Raw genomic sequence first — 14,602 nt, 5'->3', positions numbered from 1 at the left:
TTATCCCAGATAAGGGTCAGGTATAGTTCTTGAAAGGAATCCCCAGCTGCTTGCTTACAAACAAAGTTAAGTAACGAGAACTATCATTTATGGGTAATTTATATGGAATTTTTCTAAATGTAACTTTTTCTTTAGTACATCATACAGGTGCACAGGACGGCTCAGGCCACCCCCAAGCATGTTATTTGAATGAATTGTACAATTTTAGTTTCAATATATTTTTATATTTTATAGCCCGTCGGGCTAAAGCCTCATGCACACAGGACGTTTTTACAGCTGCTGTTTTTCGCTTTAGACTTTTTTTTCTGTAGCCAGTAAACTCCCCAGCATGTTATCCTGTGTGTCCATGCACACATAGGCTGTTATCAGCAGTTTTTGGCAGGGGCATTTTCTGGCTGGAAAAAAAAAAACAGAACTAGTGGGTTTTGAGAGTAGTTTTTCAGTTGTAAAAACGTTTTAAAGCTAAAATAATGCTTAAAAACTTGGCTACTCACCATTTATCAGCGTTTTTGAGCCATAAGATATTGTGGGAGTATAATTTTGTTTAAAAAAAAAGCTGAAAAACACCACAGCTAAAAAATGCTGAAAAACGCTACTGCAAAAACTCTGAAAAACGAATTCTACAGCTACAGCTTTGTACAGCTAATGCTACTGGCTTTTTTAATAATGTCTATTGTGCATGAGGCCTAACAGTTGCATATGTAATACATATCAGTAAATCTTATATGAGGTTAATAGAGAAGAGAGGAATAGAGGGAAGGTGAGGGGGGAGTGGAGAGAGAGGAAAGAACCGGTGTTCTGCCGAGAAAGTTCCGCTCGGCGGATTAGTTCCCCCCTCTACTGCGCATGCGCAGTAGAAGGCGGCGGAAATAGCCGAAGCGGAACAGCTGAAAATCAGCTGTACACGGCGCCTGTAAGAGGGACCCTCGCGGGCTCGCTTCGCTCGCCACGCTTCGGGCACGGCCTCGCTGCGCTCGGCACTTTTAGATTCCCCCTCTAGGTCCACTTGGATAGTGGGGAAGGAACCTGGACCCAGAGCGCAGGCGCCGTGTACAGCTGATTGAAGCGTTTGAGCTTCGGCTATCTCCGGCGGCCGACAGTAGTACGTACTGCGCAGGCGCCGCGCCTGCGCAGTACAGGGGGGGAACCTATCCGCCGAAGGAACTTATTCGGCAGAACACCGGCAAGTGGGATGCTGGTACAATTGTGTAATGGGGGTTATTTACTAAAGGCAAATCCACTTTGCACTACAAGTGCAAACTACAAGTGCAAAGTGCACTTGAAATGGCACTGAAAGTGTACTTGGAAGTGCAGTCGCTGTAGATCCTGAGGGGAACATGCAAGTAAAATAAAAAACAGCATTTTATCCTGTACATGAATGGATAATAAAATCAGCAGAGCCTCCGCTCATTTCAGATCTACCCCTCAGATTTACAGCGACTGCACTTCCAAGTGCACTTTCAGTGCAATTTCAAGTGCACTTTGCACTTGTAGTTTGCACTTGTAGTGCAAAGTGGTTTTGCCTTTCATAAATAACCCCCAATGTCAAGTAGAGTAAATCCTTGCAAAGGTAACAAGCAACAGTTCAAGAATCCACTAGTAAAAAAACTTAAAAACATAAGTAAGGTTGCAGGCCTAAGGTTATTATAGCTGCATCGGGTGTACATGACTCCAAGTTTTCATATACAGTACAAAGGACAACGTGTAATGCCAAATGTTAAGTGAGCAATCAGAGTATTGAAACCAGGGGGACCAATGAGAATAAAACCTCTTGAGAAGAAGGTGAGCCTTAGCAAACATATACTTGTGATGATCTTTGTCATTGAGGATCTGAATAGTTGTAAGGGAATAAGAAGGGGATGATTGTTTCCAGTAGCGGGCTATGGGAAGTCTGGCTGCAATAAAAAGGTGGGTGAGCAAAAGCATGGAAGTCACAGGACCAGGATTAAATGCCAACACCCAGTGGAGCTAATTTGGGATCTGCAGGAATGTGTATACCAGTTCGCAGCAGAACTCCCGAACAGGGGAAATGTTTTAACCTGAACGACGAACCCCATTGAAATCTATGGGAGCCAAACAGGAAAATCAAAGTGCCCATTATTATACAAGTAATTGGCCATAAAATGGGTATGGAGGTCCTGGTACTGCCTTCGGGGACATGTATCAATAAAAAACATTTTTTTAAAACAATAGTTTTTTCAGAAGCAATGATTTAATAAAGCTTAAAGTACAATAAAATAACAACAAAAATGAAAGATTCCTTTACATATAGTGCCTGGCGGGTCCCCTTAATATGCTAGTAAAGTGGCGCCTCTGTAGCATGCATAAAACATGCTACAGCAAAAATTAATAAAAAAAAAAAAAAAAAAAAAGAAAGTCAAATTCTATTTAAAACAACTCGCGGTTACAATTGCCAGCACCTGGCTATTAAAAAAATAAAGAGAAAAAATAGAGTGTGAGGTCCCCTTCCAGTCCATACCAGGCTCTTCGGGTATGTTTTTTAAGGGGAACCCCACACCAAAAGAAAAATTAGTGGGGAGCCCCCCAAAATCCATACCAGGCCATATGCTCTCAACATGGGAGAATGGATGCTTTGGGGCAGGGGTGGGCTGAGCCGGGGGGCAGAGTGGCAATTTCCCCCGGGCCGTGCTGATTCCCTGTAAAAGGGTCTCTGTGCTGCTAGCTCAGAACTGCGCATGTGCAGTTTCCTGAGCTGCCCAAGCAGTAGCACTCGTCGGGGGGGGGGGTTAACAGGGCTGGATTAGTGGTCACCATAGTGATCCCTCTATCCCTTGCTGCAGCTGCGAGACGGCGATGTGTCCTGTGACAGGGATGTTAGCTGCACCTGAGAGTGCGTGTGTTCCACCTTACATGCACGGCCTTCCCCCATCCTCTAAATTAATGGGAGAACGGATCTGCTCTGCCTACTCCTTGTGCCCGCCCACACTTGATGCAGCCCATGCCCGTGTGCTGTGATGGGGATGTGTGGATGGGACACTTCAAAGTCAGCAGTCACAAATCACAATGTCACATTCTAAACATGAAGAAGCTGACTGAGCCAGTGAACCTCCTACTGGGACTGTGCAAGTAAGTGAGCTGTGACCAGACTCTCCCCTCCTCCCTCTCTTCCTTTCTACTCTGTCTCTCCCAAATTCCTCTCCCTCTTCTTCATCCTTAACATTTAATCACTTGCCTGCCAGGAACTTTCACCCCCTTCCTGCCCAGGATAATTTTCAGCTTTCAATGCTCTCACACTTTGCCCTGGTTCACATTGGAGCAATTTGGCATGCGATTTGACATGTCAAATCGCATGCCAAATCAGCGGCAATGGCACCATCCGAATCGGTGTGACGCCGTATTTGCAGAGCTGCGCCGTTTCCCAAAAGTAGTTTCTGTACTACTTTTGGCAACTTTGAGGTGCAATTTCCATAGACATCTGTGCAGGAACCTGCACAGATGTCGCTGAAATCGCCCCCCAAAGTCGGACTGACATGCGGAATGAAATTGTACAAGTTCAGCTGAACACGCACAATTTCATTACCGCTGTCAGTGTGAACCTGGGTTCTGAATGACAATTACACGGTCATGCAACAATGTACCCATATTACATGTTTGTCCTTTTTTTCACACAAATGGAGTTTTCCTTTTGGTGGTATTTAATCACCACTGGGTTTTAATTTTTTGCTAAAAAATTTAAAAAGACCGAACATTTTGAAAAAAAACATTTTTCATTTGTAAATAAGTAATTTTTCACCTTCACTGAAGGGAATTGTTGTGCACTGATGGGTGGTACTGTTGGGCACTGATGGGTGGCAATGATGGGCATTGATGAGTGGCACTGATAGGGGCAATGATGGGCAGCACTGATGGGCACTGAAAGGCAGCACTGATTGGTGTCACTGTTGGGCAGACTGGCGTCACTTGCTAGGGCTGCACTGTAATCAGTGCCCTGATTATCTGTACAGTCTCCCCTCCGAGGAGATGCCGCTGATCGGCTCTCCTCATCTCACACGCTGTCATTTACATGTGATTGGCTGTTGGACACAGCTGATCACATGGGTGAAGAGCCGCGTCATCAGCTCTTTACCAAGATCGAGGTCATGGTGTGTCATATTTGTCTTGCTTCATAACATCAATAGCTGTTATAAAACCAGGTGGGCATGGATGGTGAGCTGATTCGGTGGTACAATGGGTCACTCGACTGGACTTGCCCCGCAGGCTTAAGGCTGCCAGCCCTCCCCTGGCAGGGGGGGCTCTGGCCCCCACCTCAAAGCACCTTGTCCCCATGTTTATGGGGATGAGGGCCTCTTCCTGACAACCCTGGGCTGAGGCAGGGCCCCCTTGCCCCAAAGGACCCATGTTGAGGGCATGTGGCCTGGTATGGTTCAGGAGGGGGGGCTAGCTTGTCCTCCTCCTTTCCTGACCTGCCAGGCTGCATGCCTGGATAAGGGTCTGGCGGGGATTTTGGGGGACTCCATTTTTTTTCTTGGTGTGAGGTTCCCCTCCAAATACATACCAGACCTGAAGGGCCTGGTATAGACTTGGGGGGAACCCATCCCATTTTTCTTTTCTTTTTTTTATTCAGCTGTCACTGGGAAATACCATTGACAACTGATGACTCATTGGTTGTTAAGGACGTGGCAGCCGGCTTCCCTGTGCCCTGATTAGGCAAAGCTTTGCCCAATCAGGGCATAGAATGCACTGTTCAGCGCTCAGCGCATTGCAGGGTGTTCGTTGGGGTGAACACCCTACAAATTTGGGTGTTCAGCGAACAGCCGAACAGGCAAATGTCCGCCCGAACTCATGCTCGGGCGAAACCGTTCGCCCATCCCTAAATACCAATAATGGTTGAGGCAATGTTGAAGATTCTGGTCCAGAACGTTCCTATTTGCTGGACAATGCCACCATTTATGTGGTAGGGATCTGGGCATACCACATAAAGGCGATTGATCCAGGAAGATAGCAGCCAGTCTGTCAGGGGTATAACACCAGTGTAGCAGAAGTTTTTGCAGAGATTTCCAGTTATGCAGCGGGAGTACTTCAGAGGTAAAGATATTGCTGACTGCCATTATGATTGCGAATATGTAAACTGGAGTAAAAGCTCCCACAAAGACATAGTGGTAGTTTTCCTGTAGAGGATGGTTTAGACAGAAGAATATATATGGGTGAGATTCCTTTCCGGGATGCCTTGGAGGATTCAGAAGTTCCCAGTATATCATTCATAAGTGTCTCGTCCTGAAATTGTATGCGTTGCAGGGTATGGTGAACTTGAAGGTATTTATTGAAGGAGGTATGTGGAATGGAATATTAGCAAGGTCTTGGAATGAGCTGAGATGAGATTGTAAGTATAGATGAGCAAGTGAGCAGATACCTTCAGTTTCCCAAGACTGTAGAGATATGTCACGGATGAGAGGTTCCAATGATCGCAGAGGAAGTTTACATCAAGTTGCCATGGAGATCCGTTAAGAGGGTTTTGCAAGAGAAGTGAAGTTCATACTCTGTAAGCAGCCGTAATTGTGTCCAGAAAGTGTTTTTTAGGTAGAGGGAGTAACAACATGGCTCCCAAGGCATGCTTGAGGTTGAAATCTAAGGTTGTACACTCAATTTGTTTCCATAAAAGTTGATATGTAGGAGTCCACCATTCTTTCAACTGTGCTAGTATAGATGCTTTGTAGTATAATTTGTGACATTAGGAGCTCTAATGCTGTGTACACACGAGCGGACTTTCGATGGACTGAACTCTAAAGGACTTTTTGACGGACTTTCGATGGAGTTCTGACGGAGTTCCGATGCAACAGACTTACCTACACACGATCACACCAAAGTCCGACTGATTCTAATGTGATGACATACGACCGGACTAGAATAAGGAAGTTCACAGCCAGTAGCCAATAGCTGCCCTTGCGTCGCTGTTTGTCCGTTGGACTAGCATTCAGACGAACGGATACTTCGACCGGACTCGAGTCCATCGGAAAGATTTGAAACATGTTCTATTTCTAAAGTCCGTCTGATTTTTCGATAGCAAAGGTCCGATTGTCCGGCGGATTCGTTCCGTCTGACCTTTGCTGTCGAAAAGTCCGGTCGTGTGTACACGACATAAGGCATTTAAAGTTTGCTGATTTTATACGTGGATGCTTGGCATGCCAGATTAAAAAGTTCAATATGAATTGTAATTTCCGAAGGTGAGCTGAAAGGAAGGGAATGGGTAAGGCACTAAACATATACAGGATGTGAGGTAATAAACCATTTTAACGAAAGTGATACAGTCAGGAGGGAATTAATGTCAAATTTTCATCCAACTGGGTTAGTTTAGTAATAAGAGCTGTATAATTACCCAAGAAAAGTCTGGAGCTAGGGGTGGTAAGTTGGAAGCCCAGATATTGTACTGATGAGAGAGGAGCCCATGAGCAAGGGGCACCGCACGTGATTTGACTCTTGATATGAGCATTAAAACCAATGGGAAGAATTTGACATTTGGAGTGATTGAGTTTATATAGGGAAATAATGCCAAAATGTTCCAATAGGTTACAAAGGGGAAGTAAGGAATCGAAGTGGGTCTATTATGGCTAGGATAATGTCATCCGCATAAAGACCAATTTTGTGCTGTATAGGTCCTATGGATATTTTGGATACTAAGGGGTTGGATCGTATATGTACGGCTAGCAGTTCTACAATTAAGGAAAAAATGAGAGGGAGGGACAATGGAGACCCTTCCCTAGTCCCTTTGCTGATAGGGAAAGCAGAGGAAAAGAAACTTGAGGTCCAAACTTTTGTGGTGGGGCAAGTATATAAGGTGTTCATGGCAGAGAGTATTAGTCCTGTAAAACCAAACCTCTGGAGGACCTCATTCAGGTAAATCCAATGTACCTTTTCAAATGCTTTCTCAGCATCTAGGCATATCAAAAGGGAAGGAATGTGGTGGTGTTCCACCCATTGGATAACGTCAATAAAGCGGCGGGTTCCACCAGAAGTCTGACATCCAGAGGCAAAGCCTACTTGATCTAGGTGTATTAAAAGTGGTGTAAGTTTGACAATATTGTTAGCCAAAAGTTTAGTATAGAATTTCGTATCTGAGTTCAAAAGTGATGTGGGGCAGAAATGAGTGGCTTGCCTCGTTTGGAGATATTAACAATAAGGGATTTGAGGAATTCAGAGGGACAAGAACAGTGTTTGACAATATTGTTAGTTAGTGTGGTGGGGGGCCGGATGATGTGTAACTTGTCTGTAGTACTCATTTACAAAGGAGGAGAGAGTGGGGAGGTCCACAGAGGAAAATAGGCATGGATGACGGTGGGGTCCAGTGGAGAGAATGAGGGAGAAACTTGTAGGTTATATAGGGTCATGTAGTATTTACGAAATTGTTCCACAATATCAGAGGGTTAAGAAGTTTGCAGTTTTGGTCAGCTTTCAAATATGGAATCCTAGAAGAGGTTATCTTATGTTTGTATTGCTTTGCCAAAAATGCGCCCAGTTTTTACTTAAAGTATAACAGGAGAAACAAAGTCTTTTAATACAGTAGTCATATGGGGGGAGATTGCTAATTTGGGAATGAAGATCTCCCAATTCATTATCTATAAGGGGTCAAATTTTGTTTTATTCTGGGTTTCTAGGGTGTGAATATGGTAGTTTAGGTGAGTTATATCACTCGTGCAATGACATTTCTCATGGGCTGAGATTTTAATAATAAGTGGTGTCATTATGAAAGCCTTATGGGCATTCCATAAGAGGGTAGGGTCTGAGACTGAACCTTCATTATCCTGAAAAAAGGTGTGAATAGCAGAATCGATTTGTTTCTGATATGATGATGTCACGTCTACCCCAACGCAGGTGGTCAGACATTATAGCTGGCTACTGTGTTCTTCACCTTTAGCAGCCCCCTTTCCCATAAGGCAAGCAGGCCTACCGTACTCGGTTGCCCCAAGGACTTATACACAATGCTATAGTGCCTGGCCACCATGCCAGGGCAGATGTAAACTGAGCAAAGCAAACAGATACTTGCGGTTACCAGACAGGTAGCGTGGTTCTATGACAGTCCAGGTAAAAGGCAAGCTGTGTTCAGAGAATAGTCCAAAATCCGGTCCAAAATCATACACAGGGAAATCCAGTCTAGCAGAGCAGATCAGACACACAGGGAGCTTGATTAGAAACAACACATGTATCACTGTCTGTCACAAGCATGAGGCCGAGCGATTGGCTTGCCTATAACAGGTGACTGACTACATCAATCATCTTGCAAGTGGACAAAGACAGGGAAAATGCAATAGCCAAAACTCGGATGCTGGAATTATGAGCAGGAGAACTAAGTGCTCCTGACAGATGGATTTGACAAAATGGATGTATTAAGTCTCCAAGGTGAGGGAGCGTTACAGTTGGGGGCTAGAGATAATTCCAAAAGAATAGGTGCATGGTTAGGTGATTCTACCTATGTGGGCAGAAGTTACTCGTTGTAGGGTAAATTTGTCCAGTAGAAAGAAATAGATTCTGCAATATACCTTGTGCACTGGAGAATAGGAGGTATAATCTCATTCGCTGCCCTGGATACATCTCCAAGTATCAAAGAGGTCTTCTTGGGAATTGAAAGTAGAAAGGAATGAGGAGAGTCTGAGAGTAACAGTGGAATCAATAGAAGGTTCAATTACATCATTAAAGTCTGCACAAATGATTATAGGGTGAAATGGTTGAAGTTTTTTGACAAGAACAGATTTTAAAAAGGCATTTTTGTTGAGTTTTGTGGACATACAGTGGGGACGGAAAGTATTCAGACCCCCTTAAATTTTTCACTGTTATATTGCAGCCATTTGCTAAAATCATTTAAGTTAATTTTTTTCCTCATTAATGTACACACGGCGCCTCATATTGACAGAAAAACACAGAATTGTTGACATTTTTGCAGACTTATTAAAAAAAAAAAAACTGAAATATCACATGGTCCTAAGTATTCAGACCTTTTGCTGTGACACTCATATATTTAACTCAGGTGCTGTCCATTTCTTCTAATCATCCTTGAGATGGTTCTACACCTTCATTTGAGTCCAGATGAGTTTGATTATAGTGATTGGACTTAATTAGGAAAGCCACACACCTGTCTATATAAGACCTTACAGCTCACAGTGCATGTCAGAGCAAATGAGAATCATGAGGTCAAAGGAACTAAAGGAACTGCCTGAAGAGCTCAGAGACAGAATTGTGGCAAGGCACAGATCTTGCCAAGGTTACAAAAAAATTTCTGCTGCACTTAAGGTTCCTAAGAGTACAGAGGCCTCCATAATCCTTAAATGGAAGACGTTTGGGACGACCAGAACCCTTCCTAGAGCTGGCCGTCCGGCCAAACTGAGCTTTCGGGGGAGAAGAGTCTTGGTGAGAGAGGTAAAGAAGAACCCAAAGATCACTGTGGCTGAGCTCCAAAGATGCAGTCGGGAGATGGGAGAAGGTTGTAGAAAGTCAACCATCACTGCAGCCCTCCACCAGTTGGGTCTTTATGGCAGAGTGGCCCGACGGAAGCTTCTCCTCAGTGCAAGACACATGAAAGCCTGCATGAAGTTTGCTAAAAAACACCTGAAGGACTCCAAGATGGTGAGAAATAAGATTCTTTGGTCTGATGAGACCAAGATAGAACTTCTTGGCCTTAATTCTAAGCGGTATGTGTGGAGAAAACCGAGCACTGCTCATCACCTGTCCAAAACAGTGAAGCATGGTGGTGGCAGCATCATGCTGTGGGGGTGTTTTTCAGCTGTAGGGACAGGACGACTGGTTGTAATCGAGGGAAAGATGAATGCGGCCAAGTACAGGGATATCCTGGACTAAAACCTTCTCCAGAGTGCTCAGGACCCCAGACTGGGCCGAAGGTTTACCTTCCAACAAGACAATGACCCTAAGCACACAGCTAAAATAATGAAGGAGTGGCTTCACAACAACTGCATAACTGTTCTTGAATGGCCTAGCTAGAGCCCTGACTTAAACCCAATTGAGCATCTCTGGGGAGACCTAAAAATGGCTGTCCACCAACTTTTACCATCCAACCTGACAGAACTGGAGAGGATCTGCAAGGAGGAATGGCAGAGGATCCCTAAATCCAGGTGTGAAAAAATGGATTTTTAAAACAGCTTACCTCTAAAATCCTATTCTTGGAGTACATCACGGGACACAGAGCACCATAATAATGACTATCTGGGTTATATGCTACCTTTAGGTGATTGGACACTGGCAACCAATAGTAATACCAATAGTAATACCAATATAACCCCTCCCATACAGGAAGTACCTTTAGTTTTGTAGCAAGCAATGAAGATCCCAGAAAAGAGAGGAGGGACCTCTGTGTCCCGTGATGTACTCCAAGAAAAGGATTTTACAGGTAAGCTGTTTTAAAAATCCATTTTTCTTTATCGTACATCACAGGACACAGAGCACCATAATAATGACTATCTGGGATGTCCTCAACCAATGCATTTGAGGGGAGGGAACATAGTATTCCTAGACCCCTTTTTAGGCCCAGACTTACAAAGCTGCTTGCAGCACGCTGTGGCCAAAAACAGTCTACCTTTGAGACCTAACAACCAGTTGATAAAACCTGGTGAACGTATGAACTGAAGAGCAGGTGGCCGCTTTGCAAACCTGAGCCATAGACACCTGTTGGCGGACCGCCCAAGACGTACTTACTCCTCTAGTAGAATGCGCGTGGAGATATCGAGGTGGAACCTTGTGTTTCAACTCATAAGCCTGGATAATGACCTGGCAAATCCACCTAGAGATGGTTGAACTAGTTGCTGCCTGTCCCTTTTTAGGACCCTCTGGCAGAATGAAAAGAGAATCAGTCTTTTGAAAAGGGGCTAACATCTCCAAGTAAACCTTGACTGCTCTCACCACATCCAGTGCATGAAGCGACCTTTCCTTCTTAGACCCAGGGTTGGGAAAGAAGGATGGTAAAATGATATCCTGATTTAAGTGAAAATTGGAAACCACCTTAGGTAAAAAATCACCACCTTGTCCTGATGTACAAACAGAAAGGGTTCTTGACAAGAAAGGGCGGCCAATTCTGACACCCTTCTAGCCGAGGTTATGGCCACCAAAAAGACCAATTTCCTACTTAATAGGATCAAAGGAATATGTCTAATAGGTTCAAAGGGTTGACTCTGCAGAGTTGATAGCACTAAGTTCAAATCCCAAGGGCATAAAGGCGGCTTAACCGGCGGCCTTAAGTGCAGCATCCCCTTGATGAAGGCTCGTACCAAAGAATGAGATGCGATTGGCCTCTGGAAAAAAACGATAAGGCTGAAATTTGTCCCTTAATGGTCCCTAGAGATAGGTTTAGGTCAATTCCTGTTTGAAGAAAGGCAAGGAACCTCCCAATTGAGTACTTGCAAGGGTGCCATCTTCTCCTGTTGCACCAGGAAATGTATGATTTCCAGACCCTATGGTAAATGCTTCTAGAAACTGGCTTTCTAGCATTTATCAGAGTAGACAGAACAGATCCTCTGATACCACGGTCCTTCAGCACCCTGGTCTCAATAGCCATGCCATCAAATTCAGCGACCGTAAAGAAGGATGGTATATGGGACCTTGAGACAACAGGTCTGGAAGGTATGGGAGGCACAACGGGTCCTCCACCGCCATCCTCACAATCTCTGAGTATCAGGACCTCCTGGGCCATCCTGGGGCCACTAGAATTACTGTTTTCTGTTCCTCCTGTATCCTGCGCAACAGGTGCGGCAGCATCTGGATCGGAGGAAAAGCGTAAATTAGGGAAAACCGTTCCCAGGGAATCACCAACGCATTTATCCCTAGGGCAAGTGGATCCCTGGTCCTGGATACAAAGCTGTCCAGCTTGGTATTGAACCTGGAGGCCAGGAGATCTACCTCTGGCATCCCCCAATGCTGGCAGATTTGAAGGAACACCTCGGGGTGAAGGAACCATTGCCCCGGTAACAATTGCTGACGACTTAGGTAGTCTACCTGCCAATTGTCTACACCTGGAATAAAGACTGCCGACAGAAACGGTACGTGCCTTTCTGCCCAAATTAATATGTGATTTACTTCCCTTTGGGCTGCCCGCCTCCAGGTGCCCCCTTGATGGTTAATGTATGCCACAACCGTGGAGTTGTCGGACTGGAATCTGACCGGAAACCCCGGCAATCTGGATGTCCAGAATAGGAGAGCCAAACAAGCTGCTCGAATTTCCAGCAGATTGATGGGTAAGGTCTTTTCTACTTGGGACCATTTTCCCTGTACTGAGGCCTCTTCCAGGACTGCTCCACAGCAGAAACGGCTGGCGTCCGTAGTCACCACCTTCCAGGTTACAGGTGGAAAGGATTTTCCGCCTTTCAAGTTATTGTTTTTTGACCACCAAGAGAGGTCCTGTTTTACCTGTAGGGATAGAGACATGGGATGATCCAAGGTTTGAACAGACTTGTTCCAAGCTTCCAGGATAGTTTTTTGGAACAACCTGGAGTGGAACTGCACATAAGGAACTGCGCTGAAAGATGCCACCATCTTGCCCAGCAGCCTCATGCACAGTCGAATTGAAGGCTTTCCTACCCTTTTGACTTCCTGGACCAGTGCCACTATGGACCTGACCTTTAAGGAAGGTAAAATTACCCTTTCCTGGGTTGTATCTAGGATTAGGCCTAGATATGTCAAGACCTGAACTGGACAAAGGGCTGATTTGACCATATTCAGAATCCATCCCAGGAACTTCAGGAAGCGAACGGTAGTTGAAACGTTTTCCACTAAAGTGGAGTAAGACTGGTCCCTTAACAGAAGGTCGTCCAGATATCCTACGACCGAGATCTTTTGGGACCCTAGAAAAGCCAACACTGGAGCCAGCCCAGCGTATAGCAACTATCCTGGCCTTTAACCTTCAAGGTGTTGCAAATGCCCAACTCACGTGCCCAGACCTTGTGTCCCACCGCACTTGGGATCCTGGCTCTTGTGAGCCTGCACTGACAGACGGCAATGACACACGCGGACACTGACTTCCCTCTATATGCGTGCGCCGCCACGTGATGCACGCACGCCCGGGAACTTACTGTGCATGCGCACGCCCGCGGGAAACCTTGCGGCGTCATAAAGCCATGCCGTGATGCACGCGGCGACCTCCCTGCCCCGCACACGCCGTAGTGCACGTAGATGCAGGTATGCGGCGCACATCCCCAATGCACGCTCACACTCCTGCGCACGCGCGCACCCGGCACACACGCCACCATGCGGGAGACACCAGCCTCAGCAGTTTGTACCATAAGGCACGAAAATTTTTGGCAAAACAACACATGTTATAGCAACACAGTAATACAGTTTAGGCCTCCAGAGGGAGCACTCACCGATCCTCGTTGCAGGGCCTGGAACAAGCCCAATCTTCCCCCATCACCGCGGGTAGCACCACAGAGGACCTTCAAGGACCGGGTCCCCCTTTGTTTCGGGGTCCACACCCTTGGACCTGTAAGGCACCCTTCTGGTTTCCTTGGGCAGGTGATAGACCAGGAATACCATATAACAAGGGTCCAGCGCCATAAAGGACACATCACAGGCAAAACCTTGTTCTTGAACCAAGGCTCGGGTACCATCCACTTTAGCATGATATGCCATCCGAATGGATCCGATTATAACATCCTCACTGGGACATTATTGAAGAATTTGAAGAGCTTCCACAGCCGTGACCATCACCTTCAAGACACTGGCAAAAAACTAAAGGTACTTCCTGTATGGGAGGGGTTATATGGGAGGAACCTTCTTACTATTGGTTGCCGGTGTCCATTCACCTAAAGGTAGCATATAACCCAGATAGTCATTATTATGGTGCTCTGTGTCCCGTGATGTACGATACAGAAAACTTGTTGCATCTTTCCCAAAAAGACTCATGGCTGTATTAGATCAAAAGGGTGCTTCTACTAAATACTGAGCAAAGGGTCTGAATACTTAGGACCATGTGATATTTCAGTTTTTCTTTTTTAATAAATCTGCAAAAATGTCAACAATTGTGTGTTTTTCTGTCAATATGGGGTGCTGTGTGTACATTAATGAGGAAAAATAATGAACTTAAATGATTTTAGCAAATGGCTGCAATATAACAAAGAGTGAAAAATGTAAGGGGGTCTGAATACTTTCCGTCCCCACTGTATATTTTAACTAGGGTGGTACAGTAGTTGTTAATTGTTACAGCCATGCTGAGAAAACAGCCGTTAGAATCTGATTCTACTGAATGGAGTTAAAAGGCCACTGAATCATAGACAGCAATCATGAAGCATTTACATTTAGTGTCCGCATGAGCAAAAAAGGTGTGAGGGAATTTAGGATGCTAATATTTAGGTGCTTTAGAGATAACAAAGTGCATCTCTCGTACGCAGAGTATGTTGCATGTGGAAGAGATTGCTTCTTTCCAGAGTAGAGACCGTTTAAAGGGGCTATTAAGCTCCTTAGCGTTTAGGAATAAAATGTTGATGGACACAAGCTAGAAGTGAAAGTATGCTTCTGAGTAGGTATGTATCCAAAGCAGTAAAGGAGGTCACACTCTTCTGAAAAAACTGAAAACAGCAATATTGGGTAGTACCAAACATTACAAATCTCAATAGCAAAACATTTCCAGGTGTCGTGCCACCATATATTAGGAGAG

The sequence above is a fragment of the Aquarana catesbeiana genome, linkage group LG03 (genome assembly GCF_042186555.1).
Source record: "Aquarana catesbeiana isolate 2022-GZ linkage group LG03, ASM4218655v1, whole genome shotgun sequence".
NCBI classification, from domain to species: domain Eukaryota; kingdom Metazoa; phylum Chordata; class Amphibia; order Anura; family Ranidae; genus Aquarana; species Aquarana catesbeiana.
The sequence above is the reverse complement of the archived record's forward strand: the minus strand, read 5'-3'. Positions refer to the sequence as shown.